Source organism: Cavia porcellus, unplaced genomic scaffold (assembly GCF_034190915.1).
Source record: "Cavia porcellus strain 051 isolate PalLab524CR breed Dunkin Hartley unplaced genomic scaffold, mCavPor4.1 scaffold_15, whole genome shotgun sequence".
Taxonomy (NCBI): domain Eukaryota; kingdom Metazoa; phylum Chordata; class Mammalia; order Rodentia; family Caviidae; genus Cavia; species Cavia porcellus.
In genome coordinates this window covers 53,745,114-53,768,920 of record NW_026947498.1, presented here as the reverse complement: position 1 = coordinate 53,768,920, position 23,807 = coordinate 53,745,114, and the positions used below count along the sequence as shown (strand labels likewise).

General features: G+C 34.1%; 2 protein-coding genes across 3 annotated transcripts in view; both read right to left on the bottom strand.

The window, feature by feature from the left end:
- Bbx (BBX high mobility group box domain containing) overlaps positions 1–23,807 on the bottom strand; it is a 220,786-nt gene that overhangs the window by 134,217 nt on the left and 62,762 nt on the right. The window lies entirely within an intron of this gene.
- LOC134470481 (class E basic helix-loop-helix protein 22-like) overlaps positions 11,095–23,807 on the bottom strand; it is a 118,975-nt gene continuing 106,262 nt past the window's right edge. The window contains exon 6 of the mRNA XM_063224903.1: positions 11,095–11,211. The gene's annotated coding sequence lies outside the window, so the exon portion shown is untranslated. The remainder of the gene's footprint in view (positions 11,212–23,807) is intronic.

Genomic DNA, 23,807 nt, shown 5'->3' with positions numbered 1-23,807 from the left:
GCACTGTCCTTAAGTTTGCTGGAGCTGAAGGAGCACCAGCATCTCTGCACTAGACTCGCAAAAGTGATGGTGGCCAATAACAGAAGTTCACAGGTTAAGTCTAGAGAGCTGAGGAGAAAAGCTCTGACTTCTCTTGAAAACTGCCTTCTAGTACCTTTCCATCATCTCCCAGAGCAAAAATAAACATATGACACAGACTTTCAGCTCCAAGCCAATTCCAAACTCCAGTTTTATCTGGGTCTATCAGATTTGGGACAGGTGAAAGTCGTGTTTAATATTCAAATTCTGGTTGAAGTATCTTTATCTTTTTTTTTTTTTTTTTTTTTTTTTTGTACCAGGGATTGAACTCATCACCTCTTGCTTGCCAGTCAGGCACTGTGCCACTGAGCTAAATCCCTGGCCCTTTTGTCTTTATTTTACAGTTTATGTTTTACTCCTCGTAGAATCATATTCTGACACAGTAAATACTGAAATGAAAGTCCACAAATCTGCGTGCAAATACTGACCCTAGGCAGGGAATCCACCAGCTACATTACCTAGTTCTGCATCTCACGCTTGCCCCGCCTGGCTCCAGAGATACCTTCCAACTCTCAACTCTCCTAAGCTGAAAGCACTACAGCAGATTTCAGCCCGGCAAAGCTCACGAGGCCCTTCCTTAGCAGTACTTCCGCCAAGGCTTTCACAGAAATCTGAGGAGTGCAGCGATAGGACCGAGACTAAAAGGGCTTCTTTGTAGGTTATATGTGAATTGCTTTTGAGAAAGTCTCTGTAGACATCTTACTTTGGCTCCTCCTCTATACAAAATGCTCTGGGAGCCTAAGAAAAGCAGCTTTGAAATGTGCAAGTACACAGATTTTGTACTGTTGCCGCCAGCCTGCAACCGCTGCCAGAGGAAAGGGATGAGTCAAAGCGATTCTACGTCGCACCGCTCAATGTCTTCCCCTCACTTGGCAGCAATACACTGGGATCAGTCATCCAGTTAAATGTCCAGAGTTCCAAAGTCATTACTAGAGTAAAAGTTTCCTGTACTAAACTTTTAGAGAGACACAAACATTTAAAATCAGTGCAAAGGAGATCTTTTAATGTAACTGTTATAAGCTTGGAATTATCTGTGAAAATTTTAAAAAGTAGTGAGAAAATGACTTAGGAATTACAGATTTGTGTGTTAAATATTCAGACATATCTTGCTAGATCAAAGGCAACATTGGCACTTGTTAAAAGAATCAAATGGCTGTGCCTGGTGATGTTCACCCATAATCTTATCACTTGGGAGGCTGAGGCAGAAGAATCACAAGATCAAACCCAGGGCACTCAGCAAGAAAGTGTCTCAAGAATTTAAATGAAGTTAAATTAAAAGGGAAAGTGTAGCTTAATACAAAAGCCCTTCAGGTAATCCACAGTATCACCCCTCTTCCCTACCAAACAAATAAAAGGCAAAGTTTCTAATACTAGTCATATAGCAAGATAATTTTCAGAGATATTTACAGGTCTACAACTAATTCCTAAGCTCTTCTGACTCTTATTTCTAACTGTTCAAAGACTAAAGATTATTTTACATATTAGCCCCAGGCTTCTCCTGAAAAAAACATCATGAGACTTATTGTTAGAGTAAAATTATATCGTAAACAAGTGTGAATGTATTTTTTCCTAAAGGAGAGTAATTAACTTGATAATTTGTGGTCATGCTTGTCTACTTACATAAATGAAGTATTTGAAGACTGTCACTGGATACAGCTCTTTTTTATATAAATGGTTCTGAATCTTTTAAATGAAAAGAAACCTTCACATGTAGAAAAGATAAGTTTGGACTTTAAATATGCATTTCTAACAGATATACTCATTTTAAAAAAGATTCTACATAGGTATGTTATGCTGATTTTCAAAGCACTCACAGTAGACAAATATTATCCAGAATCAGAAATATTTCTAAGAAAACTTTGAAATAGTTCTAATAATCTACTGTCTCTTATCAATAGCAATTCATAAAAAGGAAATGCTGATTACAAGACAGATAAACTTGCAATCAGTATATTCTTCAACAGCTTGAGGATTTCTTACTTTTGCTTGAGTTCTCCATTTTGTGAAAAATGTATATAATTATTAAATAGGAAATAATGATTCTGGGGGTGGGTACTAAAACAAAAATTGCTATTTAAAAAATATAAAGCTTTATTAAAAATAGATATTAAATGGCCATTTTTGTCAGAAATAGAGCTTTTTTATATGCAGAATGGAAAATCTGCTATCATTCCCTAAGAAATACTTACTACAATCAAACAAGGTTTTGCTACCCTCCAATTCCACATATCAGTTCAATTAGGAATGCTTTCTCTACAATTTATTTTATTTTTACTCTTCATCAAGTATCTGCTAAGAACTTAACTCAAAGCAGCAGTGATAATACATGACTGTAATCTCATCACTCTGGGAAGTTGAGGCAGGATGATCTCAAGTTTGAGCCCAGCCTGGGCAACCTGGTAACTTATCAAGACTGTCTCAGAATTTAAAAGTTAAAAAAGGAGCTGGGGGTGTCACTCAATGTGAAGGTCCTCAGTTAAATCCCATGTACCACAAACAAACAAAAACACCCACACACCTTAACAGGAAACACTTTTCCTAACTTGATTTAATAATACTTCTACTCATGTTTGAACTCTGTGATGGTCTGAATGTGTTAGAAACTTAATTCCCAATGCAAGTGTGAGAGGTGTAAGAAAAGGCTTTGTCAGCGGACGCTGCTCTGGCACGCCTGGGTCCGAATCACTGACAGCGTGAGTGGCTCCCTGAAAGGGAATCTGCTGTAAAGCCCCAGGCAGCCGGTCCTCTCTAGCTCCTCCAAGCGTACACACTCTCCCGCCCCTCCACGTGCTACGCTGGCATGACTCAAGAAGGCCTTTCTCTGCCAGACACCAGCACCTTGATAGCAACTTTTCCAGCCTCCAGGAACTGGGAGAAATAAATTTCCTTACACATTATCTAATCTGGTATTGTTACAGCAACACAAAACAGATTAAAATTCCTATTTTATTCTTGATTTGAAGTCACAGAATGAGAAAAATTAGAATGTACTTTAGAGATCATCCAATTTAATTCCCTCAATGAAAAAAAAAGAAATTCTGATCAAAATTAAGAAAATTTACTCAATATCCCAAAATTTGTTCAAACAGAAAAGTCGGGGCTATTACAGAGTGATCTCTGCTGTTACCTTCTCATTTATCATTGCGGAAACCCAAGTGACATGTTTAAAAGCAAATGAAATTCAGTATTTTAAAAAGTAAATCATTAACTCTTTTCACAAAGTATAAAAATTAAACTTCATGAAAAGTCACAAGAAGATGATTAACTACACTCTTTCAAATTCCAGATACATACCCAATCCACAAGTAGGAGAAAAGGAGAAAAGAAAAGGCAAATCAGTAAATGAGGATTCTCCTGGAAAAGTATAATTAACTTGGTACACTACTCTAATGGACTATAACACAATAAAAAACAGTCCACAGTTTAGTCATTATCTTTGATCATCTTTCATTTAAAAATACTACTTCATTTTGTGCCTTTAAAAGAGCTGGCCCTACTAGTAGGTTAAATTCTCCCAATACTTACTTTTCAGATTATGACTTGAACATAAGAACGATCTTTCTTAAAAATCTGTGCTACAAGTTTTATATAATACAATTAATGCAATTTTACAATTTGGAAGCTAAAGTAAAGAGATCTTCAAGGTCTCACACAAGTGAATTTGAGACATCAAATTTAATTCTCGATTCAATAGTTGAGTCATGAGATTATACCACACTTGAAAAACTATCAAATTTTCCTTTTCTTCTTTTTTTGTTTGTTTTTTTTGGAGACAAGATTTCACTGAGCAGTTCAGGCTGGCCTTGAACTCGCAGCAATCCTCCTGCCTTGATCTCCCAAGGGCTGGGATTACAAGCATGTGCTACCATACCTGGTGTTAATTTTCCATGTTTTAATACTGATTTTTTATCAGTAGTCAGGATGTGATTTTTAAGACTTTTCAAGCATATTAATCTTTCTGTAGGTATCACTGGTAAGGCATTAAAAATTTCAAGAAGCATCTCAGAAAATAGTATTTAAAAATTATCCTGTATTTCTAGGTATAATATTTATTATTTTAATTCATTATTCCATTGTGAATATTTAGTTGTACGGTAGATTTAACACTCTATCACTCCCTAAATATTTACAGTAGTGGTCTCTGTAGGAGATAATCAGTCTGCAGTTTATATGAATTTAATAAAATGTGTGAATAGTTTTACATACAATTTTATAGTTCCTAAAAGTCTGTTGGGCCATCATTCTCAATATATTTCTGGCCTTATTCATTTCATTCTTTGAATTGATTTTCTTTGGTGAACTACAACATTCATTGCTTTTCACTAAATTAAATACACACGTGCGTATGACCACAATCTTTTCCTTGTCTAGTGAAAATACTGAGGTATAATATTGAGAAAGTCAGTGCTGGTATGAGGAAAACAAAAAAAAAATTTTTTTTTTTCAAAAAATACTGAGCTTTGTCACTTAAGATCTCTTTTTAAGTCTCAACAATGTATAGGCTCCAATCTGTTCAAATTTCAACTTAGGAAACACACTATATGTGGATTTCAAGACCTCACTTATAAACCAAGTCTCTTATTATAGCAGCCAGAATTTAACCTGAATGTTTGACTTTGTTATACCACACAAAACTCAAATACTTTTTGTTGGGTAACTATACACTCAGCTCAGTCAATGAACGTATTTCAGACAGTACTTACGGCTTGTCACTTCACCTCCAACACCCACTCAAAATTTGGCTCCCAATTTGCCTTGTCTTTGCTACACCCCAGCCCTATCTTCCTCCATATTTCTTAATTTCCTATACCATAAGGCAGAAACTGCTGAGCCCCCCCTTCTATTACTGCCTCAAATGATCGTGTGATTCTATAATTTTTAACCATCTATAGTATCGCTAATCCATATTATCCAAAACATCATCAGTAGCTGTTCAGTTACATTGAGTCTAAGATATCAAGTCCCCACTGTCAGTTACATTTGTTCATGGGTCCTCCTTTCTACAACTGTAACCTCTTAATTCAGAAGATAGGTGGAGAAGCACAAATATCACTTACTGGTCTCTGAAGTGCTTACAAAAGCATCAAAAGAAAACACAGTTCCATCACAGTTTCACCAACTGTGCTAAGTAGTATCTTAAGAAGCCATTTTAGAAGCAAGTATTTTCAAACAAGTCAACAGAAATCTTTAACTTTTTAAAAAAATTTGAAAGAAAATCAGACATACTGAAAACAGTCCACTAACAGTAGAAGAAAAGCTGTCTTGATGAGCATCAATCCCAAAAAAAGAAGTCAGTGGATGACTGATTACCGCCTGTGAAAACCAGGTCCATAACTTCCTTGGCACTGAGATCCAGACTCGCTCTGACTCAGAGTTCTAGAGCACCAACTGCCCTGAGTCCTTAAGATTCTTAGCAGTTGGTAGGTTACTAAGTGATGAAAATGCAAACTCCATGTTTACTGGGCAGCTCGAGGCTCACAGAAAACCACTTCTACCTACACAGTTATAGCGTGCATGTTCAAAGGCTGAGTATAGGTTAAATACCAGAAAATAACTATAAAAATGATAGGAAGGGCAGCCAAGATTCCTCTAAGCTCAAAACAGACCTTAATCTAAAGGCAATGATGCCATCACTCAAACAAGATACGGTGTTTAACAAGCATAAGGAAAGGAAGGGAGGTGTCCAATGGCTAAGCACAAAAGGCACAGACTCATGGTAAGACCTGGCAGGAGGACACAGTTGGGCACATAGGTAGAACAAAAATGGTATTGTCATCTTTCGTTATAATACACTGCTGAGCTTCTTAGAGGACAAGAATTCCTCAAAACAAATACTGTATCAATATTAAGATACATCTGTTACTTTCTATTCTTTAAAAAAAAAAAAAAACCTCTGCAACTTAAATTCTAGATTTAATAAAAGCTAGTCTTCTAGAAATTTCAATTTTATAGCTATGATGAGCACAATATACTAGCAAATTAACTTCAGGAAACCAGATTCATTGTTCACTTCTATTTCCTCAGAATTTATAGAACAATTTGAACATTTTACTACTTTCTTATTCATATATGAACCTGAATGAATATTGTCATTCTAGCAACATTTAAATTTGAATAAAGCTGTGTGAAACTCTCTGAATAAAGTGCTTTTTAATGATATAGATAAATCTATTTTTGTGTAATTATTTGACTATATAAACACCAACTTTCAGGTTACTTTCATATTTATCACCAGCTTTGCTGTATAACAGATGCAAACTAAGAGTAAAAGATAAATATATAATTAAAATTCATTCTTAATTTAGCATTTAAAATGTTTTCCAAGTTAGGCACTTCGAATGAAGAACTTGTCACAAATGCATTTGTAGAACCTCAGAAATAAAATTTTGTATCATGTTTATAAATTTTTCTATTATATTTAAAGACACTATATTTTAGCTTTGTGTTTGTTTCATTTAAATCTGAACATGCAGATCACTTTCAGAAAACAAAGTAAGAATATTAAATGAGTTTGGTGGAGCACTTTCAAATCTGACTATATTAATAAAATACTAAATAAATTAATACTACAAAAGAAACTTTTATCACTGATAATTTAAAAGTACTGATGTGAATACTTAGCAGGTTGAACCTTTTTTACATTAATCAGAGATAATTTTTAGAGTGGCTGGAGGAACTATTTTTGTATCAGTAAAGTTTTCATGTCAGATAATTTTTCTCCTTTTCCTCTTATGAAGCATAGAAACATGCTACTTCTTGCATTCCTGAGGAGCTAAAAGTAATGTGTTCTTCTTGTGCTAGGCTGATACTGCTTCTGTAAAGAACTAAACATTTGGTGCAGGATGGTTTCTCAAGAGTTTTAACAAGTAAGCAGTTTGGCAGTGTAACGCTTTAGATCTGGAATGTCCCCCAAAAGCTTCATGTGTTCATAGTTGGAATTTTTTGGAAGCTGATTAGATCAGGGCACTACTGCTGACTTTCTGTCACTTTAGAGGTGGGCGGTGAGGGCATAATATGAAAGTTGTGCTTAATCACCGTCCCCAGCTCCTCCCTCCTCTTCCTGCTTCCTGGCTGCCATGACTCAAGTGAGCAGCTGTCTTCCGCCAGACCTTTCCTGCCTTGGAGCCAGCCAAGTATGAACCGAAACTGCGAGTCAAAAAAACTCACTCCACTTTTAAATTGTTGGTGTCAGGTATTTTGTCCTGACGGTGACTAAGACAGGAGAGGTGAACTGTCAGTCTGGCTTCTTACTCCTCAGAGCTGTACAGGCCAGTGATTCTCTCATGCCTCCAATGTATGAAAGTTTAGAAGTGGGAAGATAACAATGAGCCTTTAAATAATAAGTAACTTAAGATTTTAAAAAATCTAAGGTGACTTAGAATTCCAAATTTGATTTAGAATTAAGTGATTATTATTAGAAATGCAGCCTTCATTACACAAGGGTTTCTTCTCTTTTAGAGACAAAATTCTTCTACACCATTTTCTTCTTTACCATAACGTTTGTCAGACTTTATTTTCATCAAGCATAACAATAACATAAGGCTAGATAATTTTGAGACCCTGAGCAAAGGTCAGGAAGAACGTACCTGACTTTGCCTAAGGCAAAACCATGGATCTCAGGAGTGACAGACCTGTGTTTATAAGCAGAGTTAAGATACAGTTGTGTTCTCTACCTTTTGCATTCCAACCTTTGGCACTCCCGCCTTTGGCACAGAGTTGAGGCATTCACAAAATGAAGCCTGGACAAGGGAGGTACTAGGAAATATGTGGGAATCTGAGGAGTTACCCTTGAAAGTAACGCGTGGTACATACAGTTATGGGGAAGTTTTTGCAATGACAGTAGAAAGACAGTAAGGAAACAGTAAGGAAAGGAACTCGTCTGGAGGCGAGCTCCTAGCAGAGGAACTAGAAAGTAAGGGACAGCTCACTTTGAGCACCAGATAAAGCTAATCTCTTGACTTCAAGGAAAAGCCCAGCACATAGAAACCAACACTGCCTCTTTTAAGAAGATACTGGAATATGAGAAAAGACATGGGGTGAAGTTGTAATTCAAACAACAAAGAGTGTGACAAGCTGCCCTGCTCACAGCTGTAGGGTTGGGGAAGAGAAGGAGAAACAAGAGGCGAGAAGCTGAGCTTAGTACTCAACAATGTCTGGGCTGCTCCATGAATGAAATTGGGAAGCCAAAGTCACTCATTATGCATTATTAAGGATGAATGTATTCTTTCTCTATAACAAATCAACCCTAAATAACAAACAGAGGAAGCAAAGTTCAATGTATGCCTTATTTGCTGTGGTCACGGGAGACAATAGCAGCAAGTCGCTATGATACAATTATAGGCCTAAAGTATTACGTGGTTTCCAATAGTGAGAAACTATTTTTCGTTTGATTTAAAAGAACACAAAATATACCATTCTCATTTCACTAAAAAAGCAGAGTGAAGATCAAGAAATGAACCGTTTATGGATTAATAAGGCCACTTGCTAGTATAATTATTTATAATATTCATGACATTTTTGCCCAGTGCTTTTAGGAAAATTACTGTCACTGAGCAGAGGAAGGGCACAACAGGGCTTACTGCATTTATATCTTTCTGTCTATATTTAATAAACATTTATTAAATAGTTAAATGCTAAGCAATAGGTTAAATCGTACTCTCTTTCCTCAGAAGACCTCAGAAAATGGATGTATTGAATATAGGCAACAAGCTTGACAACAGACAAAATACTGAGATCTGTCATGTTAAAATTGGGGATCCCAAGTACCCATTATGAGGTAAGAAGGAATTTTTGATACTAGAATTGAAACAAAGTATGTAAGTATCATCAGTTAACAAAAGAATTACTAGCTAAGAAAGAGTGGGTAAAGGACATAAAAAGGGCCAAGAGTGGCAAATACAACTTGAGAATGTACTCAGGTGCTTATAATTTTTTCAGTGCCAAAGAAAACATGGGCTGATCAAATTGCTGCAGCTTGCAAACAGTCCTCTGTGGGTCACTCTCTCTCTATCTCAATTTGGATTAAGGAGAAAAAAGAAATCACTAAAAGATACGTACGTTTCTCTGCGGAGCAGCCTTTTGAAATTAGAAAGAGCAGACATTTTTAACTCATCATCAGAGAACAATGTATTAATATGACATGGTTTTCTGGAGGAAGAAACAGTGAACAAATAAATCCAGCTATTTCAGGATGTCTAGACTTAACTGAGTCTGAGAAAAAGTGTGAATGACAACTGGAAAACTGAGAAATAACAGTAGCTGCTGCAAAGAATAAAACTAACTTTAAAAAAATGAGGGTTATCCAAATTATTACTGAGATCGTAAGTACTTTTAAAAATCTTTTCTACTTTTAAATGTCTGCCCAGATAGGGTAATGTTCACAGAGGACCATTCATAAAGGTATAAATATGTTAAACAGAAATCTAATAATTTTAAACAATAGGAAAAATAGGGAACACTTTAACACTGCTAATGGCATACCTTTGACCTAGCATTCTACTCTTCAGCATAAATCCTAGGGAACTAATAAAGAGAACGTGTGTAGGACTCGTAAGAATTTGTACTCTGAAGCATATTTTTAATAGAAGAGAGGCAGAGAAAGAGAGGGAGAGAGACAGACAGACACACAGACAGACAGAGAAAAAGAGATTGAGAAGAAACAGCCTAAAGAGCCCCAAAAGAAAGTAAACTATGGTATTTTCATACAGTGAAACACGACAAACAGCTTCAGTCATGAATTACAACTATAAGCAGAGATGACTCGTGATAAATGTGATGCAGTAACAAAAAGAAATCAGGGCTGCAGGAAAAAACATAAAGTGTTATATTATTTATATGGAATTCAGTAGTAAGCAAAATTTAACACAGGGAGTAAGTAAATGAAAAACTATAAAGAAAAACCTCTAAGTAACAAGCTCATGATTTAGGAATGGTGAAGAGGCCAAGAGGATCTGGCATGAGCACACAGTGAGCTAGAAAGATACCAAGATGGGTTGGTACTCAGTTGTTCATGTTAATATTCTTAGTACTTTAGCTCGTTATAAATATTCTTTGTATATACAGCATTTTCTAGATACTATGAGATTTCTTCTATTTTTAAAAGACTGCCAGAAATAATCCTGTATTTAACAAACTATTTCAAAGGTATTTCTAAGTGTCTGCAAGTAACAAGTACTAGCATATATTAAGAACTTAATAAAATTATTTAATTCGTACAACACTTTGAGGTAAACATTTTAATCCTTGGTTCAATGTCACACTGCTAGAAGCACTGGGATTCCATTCTTAGCAAACTCTGATAACAAAGTCTAAAAATCATGGTGGAGGTTGGGTAAAACTTCCAAGGGAGGATTGGTAAAAACACAACACAAAACAAATTTCCAACACAATTACTAAACAGACATTATACTACAGTTACTATTCTAAGTCATCTTGGCATTTAAAATGTTCACATACTTTGTATTAATTTTGTCATAACAATTCTATTACTTCATCATAATTTACCATTAAATTCTATAAGATATTCTAAAGTTGGCAACAGATACCAATTATGTTATAGAACATTATAGCTTGGTTGTACTCAATTTTTCTAAGGCTGGAAGCTTAAGGAAAATTAAGTGATGAAAAGCTGAAATTTGGCACTGTAGTATCACAACTCTCCTAATCAGGGTTTCACTCCAAGGCAAGTGAATAGGCTTGCAAAGCCCCACAGAAATTACTTACATTCACCCTCTCTCTTCTCCAATCATATTTCAAAACCTAATTTGAAACTCCTACAGGAAACCTGGCTTTTTATACTCTATTAGCTCTGATCCCTTCAACATACATACAACACAACTGACTTATATATTTGTCTCCTTTAAATTTTTTGTTATTTTCATTTGGATGTGTATGCAGAGCCAGTATGAAGAATATACAAGTTTATTTCTTTTGCACTGGGCCCTCTCTCATTCTTTTGCCTCAAAGTAGACTGTACTTTACAAATAGTAGTCATTTTATAAATGCTGAGTGACTTACTACAGTGGAACAATTCGCCTCTGGTATTTCTCAATATCCCAGTGAATCCTCCACATCTACAACATGCTGGAGATGATACGAGGTACTGCTAGAGGCTTGGGATCTTCCTGTGGGTGCCTGGGACAGAAAAACACAGAGAGAGACCAAAGACAGTCAGGAGAAACACAGAGAGAGAAAACGTGGAAATAACCAGAGGATAGAAATAGAGCTGACAGGAGCGCAGGATTCAGGACTTACAGAGATTAAGCAGTCAGGGAAACTCAGAGACAGAGAAGACACTGGCAATCTCGGGTTTCTATTTTGAAACCGCATTTTTGGTTCTACTGCACATGTTTTAAATGCCCTCATGTTATTAGATTTCTGATACAATCAATCATTCCAATGTGATTGCTCAAGTTTTCCTAAACTTACATCTATTAAAATTTATCATTATCAGGCTTTCTTTTTGAAGATACGCACAAAGACATACACAATTGTCAAAACAACCAGTTGTAAACAAGGACATGTTTTTTCCAATTTCAAAAATGTAAGTCACAGAACTAAGTAACCTGCTCAAGGTTACAAGCAAACAAATGATCACTGGGGCCTCAAATCTTCTGATTCCAAAAGCCATTGCTTTTTCTGGGATCCTACGTTGACCCTAATAGGTCAGATATAATATAAACCTTAACTTTTTTATAAATTCAAACTGCTCATAGTATAGAATAAAATTTTTTCTGACCTACTTGTTTCTAGAATATTTTAAATATATAAATAAATCATAAAATTTATCAGAATAATAGTAAATTTAGAATAAAAATTAAATAATCACTAGATCAATTTTAACATCTAAAAAAGGAAATAATTTGTTTTTACAACTTTATAATTTCAAAATCTTGATCTAATACATTGAGCTGGCCAGAAAAATGAAATGACTTTCAATGAGTGCTCAGAGTTAAGTACCAGTAAAGAACTGGTCTCAAAGTTACTTGCTCTCTCATGTCTAACCTACTGTCGATACTGCCATACCATTTTAGTGTACTTCATAAAGTAGAAATGATTTAATGCACCACTCTTTGTAAGTATTAGTATTTTCTCTTGAGGGTTACTTACACTCTTGTAAATAATCATGCCCTTTTGGAAGCAATCAATGTAATTGCCAGAAAAGCTCCTTTGACACAAGTGTAAAGCATATTATTGGATTTCACAGCAAGACAATATGATGCAGAGAAATTTCTATCATATGTGCGTTGATATTTTCCATTATGTTGAGCATTTTTTAAACAGAAATTTTCAAATATGGTCCAAAGTACAGTACTACTCTGCCCTCTAGTGACTATATTGTGCTAACTATAATAAATTGGAATTAAAAAATAAAAAACAAACAAAAAAACCCTTTATTAAAAAAAAAAAAAATCCAAAGAACTGCACGATAGCTGTTCATCCTTTCAGTAGTGGAAAACAATAGGAACAATACTGGAGAGTAATAATTTATTTTTATGGGCATGACTCACCTATTATAAACAACAAACAAGTCTTTTTAATTTGCTTCAATTCTTAAATTTTTATATTCTTTCTTTTGTGTATAAATTTTTTAATAAACCTTAAATTTCTTAATAAATCATAAATTAGTTGCTTCCATTTTAGAATCTAGGATACCAAAATGAATGTCACCATGTATACCACACATAAGCGAATAATTTTCTACCAATTAGCATAAAGCAAAAAATGATTAATTCAAAACTATACTGAATATAATTAACCCTTAATTATTCAAATGGCATTTTAGGATTTTCCTGAGTTTCAGAGTTATACATTAGTGAATTCATTGTCATATTACCAATATGTGTGGAAATAATCAAGGATGCCAGTTAAGATATTATTTATTAATTTACTCTAGTACTTCAAGGAAAGTAGCTTCTTTGTAACAATGAGCTATCTCCGTTAATTTCTCCTGCCATAAACCTCCTATGAGGAACGGCCATTTCTAGTACAGTATTTCTACTCTGACTAAACCCAAGATACCACTTTCATGTCTCCACGTTTTGGTTAAACACAGATATTATATTTGTGCACCCAAATATGAGAAGATAATCTACAGGCAGTATGAGGTTCTGGTTAGGAATACAAACCCTACAGACAGACTGCCAGTTTGAATTCCAGCTCTGCCACGTATTAGCAATGTAACCTGAAGCAGATTATTTAACCTCTCTATGCTTCAGTTCTCTCATCTAAAAAGGGGAATAAAAAAAGGCACTCACCAACAGTAACGTGTTGCATCTTGACAGGTATTTTGGTCACACTGGTATATACATTTATCAAAACTCAGAGAATGTGCTCTTTTAAGATTTGTGCATTTCATGAAATGTAATTTTAAATAAGAAAAAAATCTAAATTTAGATGCCAAACTCTAGTCTATTATATACATGCTGAAGTATTTAGAGAATAGTGATGCTTAGAATTTATTTTCAACTGCCTGAAAACTTAACAAGTTTACAAGGGACAGAAAAATGACAGATACATAATAAATAGAGTAGAATATTAATGCTAAATCTAGGTGGTAAGTATAAGTGTTTCATAAGAAAATGCTGAAGAAAAATGTACCTAGCTTTCATTAGGTTGATGTGAAAATCAAATATAAAGAATAGTGAGTGCTGATTCAATACAACAGCATATGGCCATAAGCTTATTTCTGCAAATGAAAAGTATGATATATTCTTCCCAATGTGATAGAAAAGAGCCAGTAATGAGGTACTGAGCACCTATACTGGGGTGAACAATGCCTAAAGGTGTTACAGTTCAAATGTTAAATAAATAATAAAACTGCATGGGCCATGTAAAGAAAGAAAGAGCTGGATTAAAATCCCATCTCATTTTTTCAAATCAGTCAAGAAGCTCAGACAACTTATTTAAACTGCAACTATACATATACAAAGAGAGAAATAAGCCCATAAAATGCAAATAACAGTGGCAATGCTCATCAAAACCACTTTATTATCATGTAGGCTGAGTCTTATATACCCTATCCCAGCATTCTGGGCAGACAAAAACAGAAGGGGCTACACCTAACTACCTTGCCTTACAAATTGCACATGCAGGTGGCCCAGCCGCTCCAAAGAAGTTTTTCAAGGATTTTTATTAAAAGATAAAGTACACTTCTATAAAAACCCACTACACTTGATGTAAGAGAAGAGCTGGTCATAAGGAGGATCTCATTACTCATTCCTCTGTAATGCCAATTATAATAAATGTAAGTCCTATGCATGAAGCATTCAGGAAGTACGCTTGCTGATGACATTTTAAAGAAAATCATTTCAGTGCATTTCAGAAAATGTTATTATTACCTGGATAAGCTTTGATTCGAAACAGCTGGAGGTAGCATATTTCCAGAAAAGAATACAGTATTACAACTATATTTATAGATGATGAATCCTATGCTTCCAGGAATGGATTTGTGAATCATTATGGATTACTCCATGAAGACAGTGACTAAACAAAGAGTTCCAGCTGAAAAGAGAAGCAAAAACTTGGCACTGAAAGGAGGGATATTGGAAACAACACATAATATGGTTTCTGCCTTAAGTATGTTAGGAAAATTGTTTTTGCCAAATGAATCAATAACCTAAAAACTTTTTTTCAAGGCATTTTGATGTCTTTCAGCTTTTCAGCATTATTGATGGTGCAATTCTTCCCTACCTTCTCCAGCAATATATGTGTTATTTTTCCCATCAGTGATCTGATTTTCTTTCTTTCAGATTTTATTCAACAAGTAGGCAGGTATTAGTCAAAAATTATAATCATAGGATTATTATCTACTGTCACCAATTTTCAATGTTTTGGCTCTACCTCTCCCTGAAGCAATAATTTACACTCAGCCCAAATCTCTTCTACACTCATCTTAAATTTAGTAGTACATCCTAAATATAATCACATGGGTATCTCCTCGAAGATTTAAATCCAGTCCATCCCTAAATTCATCCCTCCATAAATCAGTTTCAGCTACAAAGGCCTTACTTCTTTATTATTTGTTTGTTTTGATTTGTTATGTAGTTAAGGCTGCCCTTGAATGATATAGCCCATACTGTCCTCGAACTTGCAATAATCCTCCTCCTTCAGCCTCCCAAGTGCTAGGATGACAGACATATGCCACCATGCCTGACTATTGCCTTACATTTGATGATAACACTGGCATTCTTCTGAACACTCACACCTAAATCACAAGGATACATTTGATTCCTGTTCAACAACATTATTTAGTTCCCTTCTATTGTTCTTCTATACCTCTAAAGTAAGTTCAGTCTATTGCCAAAGTCTGTAGACTAGTAGTTTTTAGAAGGTTTTTTTTTTTTTAAGGAGAAAAAGAAAAAAAAAAAAGGTACAAGTTATACAGAATTTCAGAAAAAGTAAACAATAGGAAATCACTAGTTAATAGATTACATATTGTTATCTTAGAAATAGTTGTTCAAGTTACAAAATTAAAGCATATAAAGTGACTTTCAAACAGTGAGACTGCAAACAGTTCTGTTCAATGATCCAACAAAACTCAGTAATATGGTTATCTATCTTATACACTTAAATGTATATGCAGTTATATTCTTTAGAGCACTTTCTTTTCCTTTCTTTTGTACAATGACAATTACACATTTTGGGTTTTATTACTCCCACAGTTCTTACTACTTTTTTTTCAAGAGAGTAAAACCAAATGTGACATAACAGAACAGAGTCAGTCAAATCAAAAGGATGGACATAATAGAAAATGTAAAAACAAAATACTAGGTGATCAACAATGGTTACCATACTGCCTCTTGCTATCTTAAAAAGAATTGGCTATATCATCAATTATAATAAAATTGAACAAAACAGTAAAGAATAAAACCAAAACATTGGAGATATTACAGGACTTTAAAAGAAGATAATAGTCAACTGGAATGGGCGTCATAATGAATCTTATTGTCTTTACAGTTGTTGCCCATACTTTCGAACTTGGTACTAAAAGTGGCTCAATGTTAGATACCTGAAATCCACATTCTTTGAAAAACATGATGAAAGCTCAATTCATAATAATAAAACACATGTACAGAGGCTAAATAACAGCAGGCATCAAATGCTTCAGGAACTCTTCAGAGAAGTCCCTAAAATATCCTTTTATTTTTGCCCTGTGAATTGGCAAAGTCCTTATGTGATTTTGTGAGCTGAATACCTCCAATCCAAAACATTTTAGTAGCTCTCACACAGTCCCATTTACAACTGTCAACACCCTACTAGAAGAATGAATGCATTTCTCCTTACCTAGGATAGTGCTAAAGCCTCATAAACTAACTTTTTCAATGCCTACCATTTTTCTTTTCCAGTCCATCCCATTTATATCATCTGCTCAAAATTATCCAGTAGTTCACCTCCCTTTGGAGAGAGGAAAAGAATAATGTCATCCTGATAACTTAAGACTCCTTTACATTTGTCTTTTCACCAGTTTCCCAATTTAACTTTACACATACCACATTCAACCCACAAAAGGATTTTATTTTGACTTTACAGATTTTTTTCTGCATTTCCTCTTCTGTGTAGTCTTCCTTGACATCCATAACTAGGACTTAGATCTTCCTCAGAACTCTTTTTTGTATGTGTGTGTTGCGGGGGGTGCATAGTGCTAAGAATAAAACCAAGGGCCTCAAACACACTAGGCAAGTTCTGTTATCTACAACTCCTTCCTCTGAAATCTTATTATTCAGGTTTAGACATGGGTCCTTTTTTGTTGCTGTTGTTAAATTTTTTTTTTTTAAAAATTGCAGTAAAGGAGAAAATGCCATCAATCCTCCTCAACCCTCCCATTACTATTTCAAATAAAGTTAACTGACTGTTCTTATTTTCTTCGTTTAAAAGAATTTTTTATCAGTGTATATTTGCAGTACTTAAAGCCATGAGTGGTTCTGACTGTACATGATTTTAAAAGACCATCCTACAGCTCAAATGAAAAAGTAGTCCATTTAAATGTATCTTTTACAAGGAAACCTGTAAGTTTCTGCCTTTCTGATTAATCTTCAGGAAGCAACAGTAAGCATTATGCAGTTGAAAATCTAGATGCAATACACATACTTGCAAGCATTAGGAAGTAAAACCTGTAAAATTTTTTTCAGGGGCACATTATAAACTATAGTGTATGAAGTACCCTACATTAGAAATAATTAGGAAATAAATATGAATAACTAGAAATAGAAATAATTAGGAAAAAAATTCTACAATTTGATGATTAAATAAAGACTCATAAAGAGTAGTAGGACCAGAATACCATTACTATCAACAAGATACATTATAATAACCCTACCAGAAAGGGTTATCTTGTGTTCTCTAAAAAGTGAAACTCAAAGTGAATAATAAAGAAAGGCAACACTCATTATTTTAACAGGAACAACTAAATTATCAAACCTGAAAAAGTTTATCATTCATTTAAATATTCATTTTACCAGATCAGGTGAAAGATGCTCTGTATTCTGCTATCCTTCAAATGGCCTGACAAAATAACAGCTGTAGAAAGGGATTTGGAATATATGGAGTTCTGATAGTGGCTGCAGATTTCAAACTTTTCTCTACTCGTATTTTTATAATTCACCTCTTTTGATGATTTAGTAACACTAAAAATGCTGAAAACATCATTGGTATTCAAAAACTCTGGTGAGCGCAAGGCAAACTTCTTGGACATGTTCATTTGAGTGCTGCTTGGCTGGAAAGTGCTGTGTACTACTCTACACCTGCACCTCCCATTTTGTAGATTTTACTGTGTCATGGTCCAATCCTCATTGGAATTTGTGTAGCGTAATTTATCAGAACAATGTTCACCATGTAAGGGGTATCAAAGCCTATACTGAAAAGCCAGTTCCTGGGTTGAGAATGTAGTTCAGTGATCAAGTGCTTGTTTTCCGTGCATGAAGTACTGGTTTCAATCCACAGCACTGATGGAACCGGTTCCCTGTATCTGGCAGGCTCTCAAGAAAGCTGTGCAAGTGTAAGTGTCTATGGTAAAGCTGCGAACTTTAGACACCACTGAAACGGAATACTTCTGCCATGAGGACATATTTGGTAATAAGTAACTTTGTATAAATGTTAGGAACAGTGAAATAATTACTTAATTCATCTATTTTTTAAGGATAGTAATTAATATAGGCCTACCAGAGGTAGAACAACTGCAAATTAAACTAAGCAGGTTATAGCCGAAAAATATAAAACCAAAATGCAATTTTAATTATCAATTTCATAAATCCAACTGAATACACAGAAAATCTAAAAATATCTCCTAGAATAAAACACCTAAAAGTGGACTTCAGCAAACTTTTCTCATATATATCAACTGAATCCGGGTTCAATTTGCCTCTCTTTAAAGCTCACAAGCTTCACAAAGGCTCCACCCACAGAGTCCCTGATAAAGCTAGAGAAGCATTTGTTTGGAGGCTAATAAGTTATAAGAAACACTTGCTAATTAAGTGTACATGAAAAATGAATCAACAAGTACCCCAAATTAGTTTGATGTTCATTTTAAGTTCTCAGGCCCACTAATATTTATTGAATATAAGAATAACTGCAAACTCCAAGGTATGGAGAGACCTTTGATTTTGAACACTTTTCTTCCTGAATTCAATCTGGAAAAAATAATTATCTCCATATAACCAGAGGAAGCTAATTAACACCAAGTTCAACATAAAACATTAATGAAATGTGAATTTGTATAATTTCTATAATACTAATCCACCTAATGTTTATCATGCACACTACACCTGCCTGACACTGTAAATTTTGGGATTTGCTAGTGTAACTTTAAGTTCCTTAGCATCTAGAAAAGGTTCTATGAGAAAGCTGTATACTCATATATATATACTGATGGGAATATATACAATATTCATTAAATGCAATATGTATTTCACACTAAAATGCACAGAGATTCTTAAAGAGATAAATGTTAAGAACAATCTCACTCTTGCTATAATTTGGATCTGGAATGTCTTTCAAAAGCTCACACGTTAAAGGAGGTGGTACAAACCTTAAGAGATGGGCCCTGGAAGGAGGTCTTTGAGTCACTCAAGAAGCCAGTTTCCCTGTCCCTCCCCAGCCAGAGGTGAGTGGTTTTGTTCTATTACACACTCTCTGACATGTGCTCCTACCAGTGCCATCAGGCACCATCACCCTGTCCTAAAATCATTAAGTTTGCCTGATCATGAACTACAACTTTTTTTTAATTAAAAAAAGAAAGCAAAAAAAAAAAAAAAAAAAAAAGGGTAGAAGCGCTACAGAATTTTTAAAAAATTAACATTAAGAAAAAATAACATTAAGAAATCATCACTAGTTGATTACATTGTTATCTCAGAAGTAATTATTCCAGGTACAAAATCAAAGCATAAAAATGAACAGACAATTGAACAATGGCAGCACAAACTATTCTGTTTTCTGAACTAACAAAAACTTAGTAGTGTATTATCTATCTTGCTACACTTAAACAATCTACCCTTAAACATATGTTCAGTTACATGTGTATACTTACAGGTTATTCCTTCCTTTCAAGCACTTTCTTCCTTTGTCATTATTATAATAGCTAGTATACATTTGGGATCTTATTACTTTCAGTTTATTATTATTATTTTTTACTAGAGAAACAATATATTTGTAAATGTGAGTCTGATTTATTTCACTTATGAGGATACTCTCAAGATGCCCCCATTTACCTATAAAAGCTTCAAGATCATCCCCTTTTAAAGCTGAGTAATATTCCACTGTACAACAATACTACATCTTTTTCATCCATTCTGCAGTTGAATGGCATTTTGGTTGTTTCCAAGATTTAACTATTACAAATTGTGCTGCTCTAAACATGGGTGCACATATATTGCTGTGACATGACCTTTTCAATTTTTCTGGCGAAATACCCAGGAGAGGAATAGCTGGATTGAATGGAACTTCCAATCCTAGTTTTTTGAGGAATCTCCACACTGATTTCCACAGTGGGGACCTACAACTTTTAAAACCACAAGCAAAAATAAACATGGTCTCTTTAAAAATTGATCATCTCAGGTATTTGTCACAGTGATGGGAGGCTGACATACACACCTCCTATTAGATTCATTTATTTTCCTGAGGAAGTATATTTCCCTATAATAGAGGATGAGACAGTACAGACTTTAACATAAAAATATGAAATTTGTTCAACATCTTTCAGAGTGGCATTAAATGTATGAAGAAAAGTCATGCTCAAATATATTTATGCTGTTCTTGCCTAGTGAATTTTATAATCTGTAACTTGATACTAGAGTTAAGGAAAAGTACACTGTCAAAATTCATATATGTTTTTGAATTTGAGTTTTCAGTAACAGCTTTTAAGAGTCAAATTAAACGTGGACAATAATTAAAACATCTTTTAATGAATTAAACTAGTATCTACAAAATTAATTACTGATCCTGCAGTCAATAAATACAGAGGTAAATGATAAATTTGACAAATTTAAAAGTTTTTACACAAAAGTATTTAAGTCTCAAAGATTTATTTCCCTATATATTGTTTTAAAAAGATGTCAAATCATTGGAAAGTGAAATTATTCTAGTGACACAGACAGAAACACAATCAACCAATAGTAAAACAAAGAACACTAATTTGAGTCACCATCAACCTCCAACAATTAAATGCACTATTTACTTATCACTAATCCTGAAGACTTAGCAATTGACATGCTTAATAGGAAAAGAATACTATTGTATTAAGTAAAGAAGCACTATACAGATACTCAATAAACTACATTTATACTATATTTAAGAACCTCAACTACTATCTAACTTAAGAACTGGTATCAGAGGAGAAAAAGGAAAAAAGAAGAAAGGAAGATGGAGAAATAGGACAATAAATAGGTAAACATATCAAGTTTATGGCTCCTTGACTTCTGCTGGATTTCAAATACACAGTCCTTTCCCCTCTAGTCTTAAATATTTCCATTTCCATTCTTAACTGATTCAGAGTAAAAGAAAAGAAACTTCAAAATGCGAATTGGTTTGGTAAGATAGTAAACAAAATTGATATAACTCCAAAATGAGCTGTCAAATTCCCCCACCTAATTTTCAGATACATCCCATTTCTAAATAATGATTACACATGGAAGTCAAATTTTACAATGTAATTCTTCCATTATAAAAGCACCTGACTTTAAAGTTATTACACTTGATTCCTTTTCTTATAAAAATATCTTTTTTCATATGGGGTGAATTCAAAATGGAAGAAATACAAATCAGTAATTTCAAATGCTTCCCACCTCAGTGGTACCATAGATATTTTTGGAATCTTGGACTAGAACAAACCAGATTGCTTGATTATACAGTAAATGATTCACAATACACTTAAAAAAAATCTCAACTTTATTCTTTGGTAAAGAAAAACAGCTACCTTTTTTATAGACAGAATCATATTCTCCTAAAATCTACAGATTGAAGGCCAAATTTCCCAAGTGACAAGGTATAGAGGATCAATAATGAGGGAATAAAAATTAGTGAGGTAAGAGGATGGGACCTTAAAGCTGCAGAGCTGCTGAGATTTAGAAGTGAGAAAGAGCTCATCTGTGTGATGCAGAGAAGGGCCATTTGAAGACACCGCAAGAAAGGAAGCATGTACATGCCAGGAAAGGAGCCTTGCGAGAAACTGAAGTGGCCAGCACCTTGAGGCCTTCTAACCTCCAAAACTGTGATAAATGTATGTTGACGAAACAACCCCAGTTGCAGTCTATTACAGTAGCCTATGCAGGCTAAAGCAATTTCTAATGATGGAGCACTTATATTTATGGAATAGTTTCACTCTACTGATATATAGCTAAGTATCTGATAGTAACCAAGATGTTCCATTTATAAAAAGAGGAGCCTAAAACAATCTGAAGAAAACTCACTTCCTCTATCACTTCTATATACCTCTGTTCTTTTAAATAAAGCAAATGAAACTGTCACTTTAGAAAGGGCATAACATTATATTACTATGTAGTACCTCATTCCAAGAGTACAGTGGGCGATGTCAACAGAGAAGTTCTCTAAGGAGTCCAAATTAATTAAACTGTCATTAAAGAATAGTCACAAAAATCTTGAAGCAGAAAAGTATTCTTCAAAACGACTGCTTTTTGAAACCAAGAAGCATCTGCTCTACTTGATAAGGACAATTTCATTGGTATGTCTGTGTTTTTAACCTTGCCTCAAAATTATATAAAATTTGAATTTTTTTTTGCAACTTGATGTGAACTTCATTTTTATTGACTGTAAACATATCCTACATATCTACTTTTAGCCATCATCCTGTCTATTGGCTTCTAAATTTTCACTAGCAGAAGTAAATTATTACATTACAGAGTGATTAACATTTTTAAAGGATGCAGTGTTCAGTGGTAAAATAAAGCCACTTTCAATTTTTAGTAAAACTACAGATGAATGCATGAGTTCTTATACATTCAGGATATTTAAAAAAATTCTTTGCAAAGAAGGTTGTTTACATATAAATACTGTACACAAACATACTTTAGATAGACAAAAAGTGGCAGATATCTAACAGGTGTTTTTATTAGTACCAAGATTCTTGAGCTTTAACCAAAGTTTTTAAAGTTCTTAATGAAACATCAAAGATTGAATTTATGGGGTACATGTCATGTTTTGATATACATATACATTATACGATGCTTCAATCAGAGTAAGCATACCTAACTCTATCATTTCTTTGAGGTGAGAAAAATTTACACATTTGCTTATGTGTTTTAGCGAGGCACTGCATCAGCACTTGACATAATGACTTCATTTAGTTCTCACAATCTTACAAATTAAAGATGATTACTGTTATATTAAGATAAGAAAACAAAGTTTCCGAGAGGTCTACTAATCACCCAATTATTCTAATTAAAAACTTTTTAAATTCAAATTTCTCCAAATTAATAAAAGCTGCAGTAATAAAAACTATGCTGTCTTGTATTCTAACCTTCATATAACATACATATATGTGTGTTGTGTGTGTGTGTGCGCATTGCACTATCCGGGCTGCCTTTCCATTACATGACACTTCGCAGCAGCAATCATTGTCATTTTTATTGCGTCTCATAGAGACACTTACAGAAAAGGACTTGGAGAATTGCTCCAGAAAGTGGAGAGAATAATGGGGTTAATGTGTTCAAAGTGAAGGAAAGTATTTTGAGGAGGCTTAATGGCAATGTGTCTTTTACAGTAACAAATTTTTTAAAATGTAAACATTATACATTTGATTGGATCTGTGGGACACACATGCATACACACAAACATATATACATTTTTTAAAAGAAAACACTGTCTAACCATGTTCTCCTCTCTCAATCTTTGGGAATTATAAACTATAATAATATAAAAAGCATTGCTGACATATTAAAATGTCTGCATTCTTTATCTCTAAAATGATTCTTAAAACTGCACTTAAGCAGACAAAGGCATCTGGCTACCATTTTATCAGGTAAAATTATTGTATTATTGTAGAGAAGCAAAGCATCTATTTCTTATATCAATTAGGTAGTATAGTAATTTCTTCTATACTATAATAAGCTACAGAAATCTGAAGTTCTGTAACCTATTATACATAGGGAATAAATTATTGTGAGTATCATGGTTCCTTTCTCGAACTCTAAACATACTGCAGTGAGGGTCTACTGCATAGGAATTTTCATTCATTTAAAAAACTACTTATTAAACAATACTGTTTCTAAAATTTATACTAG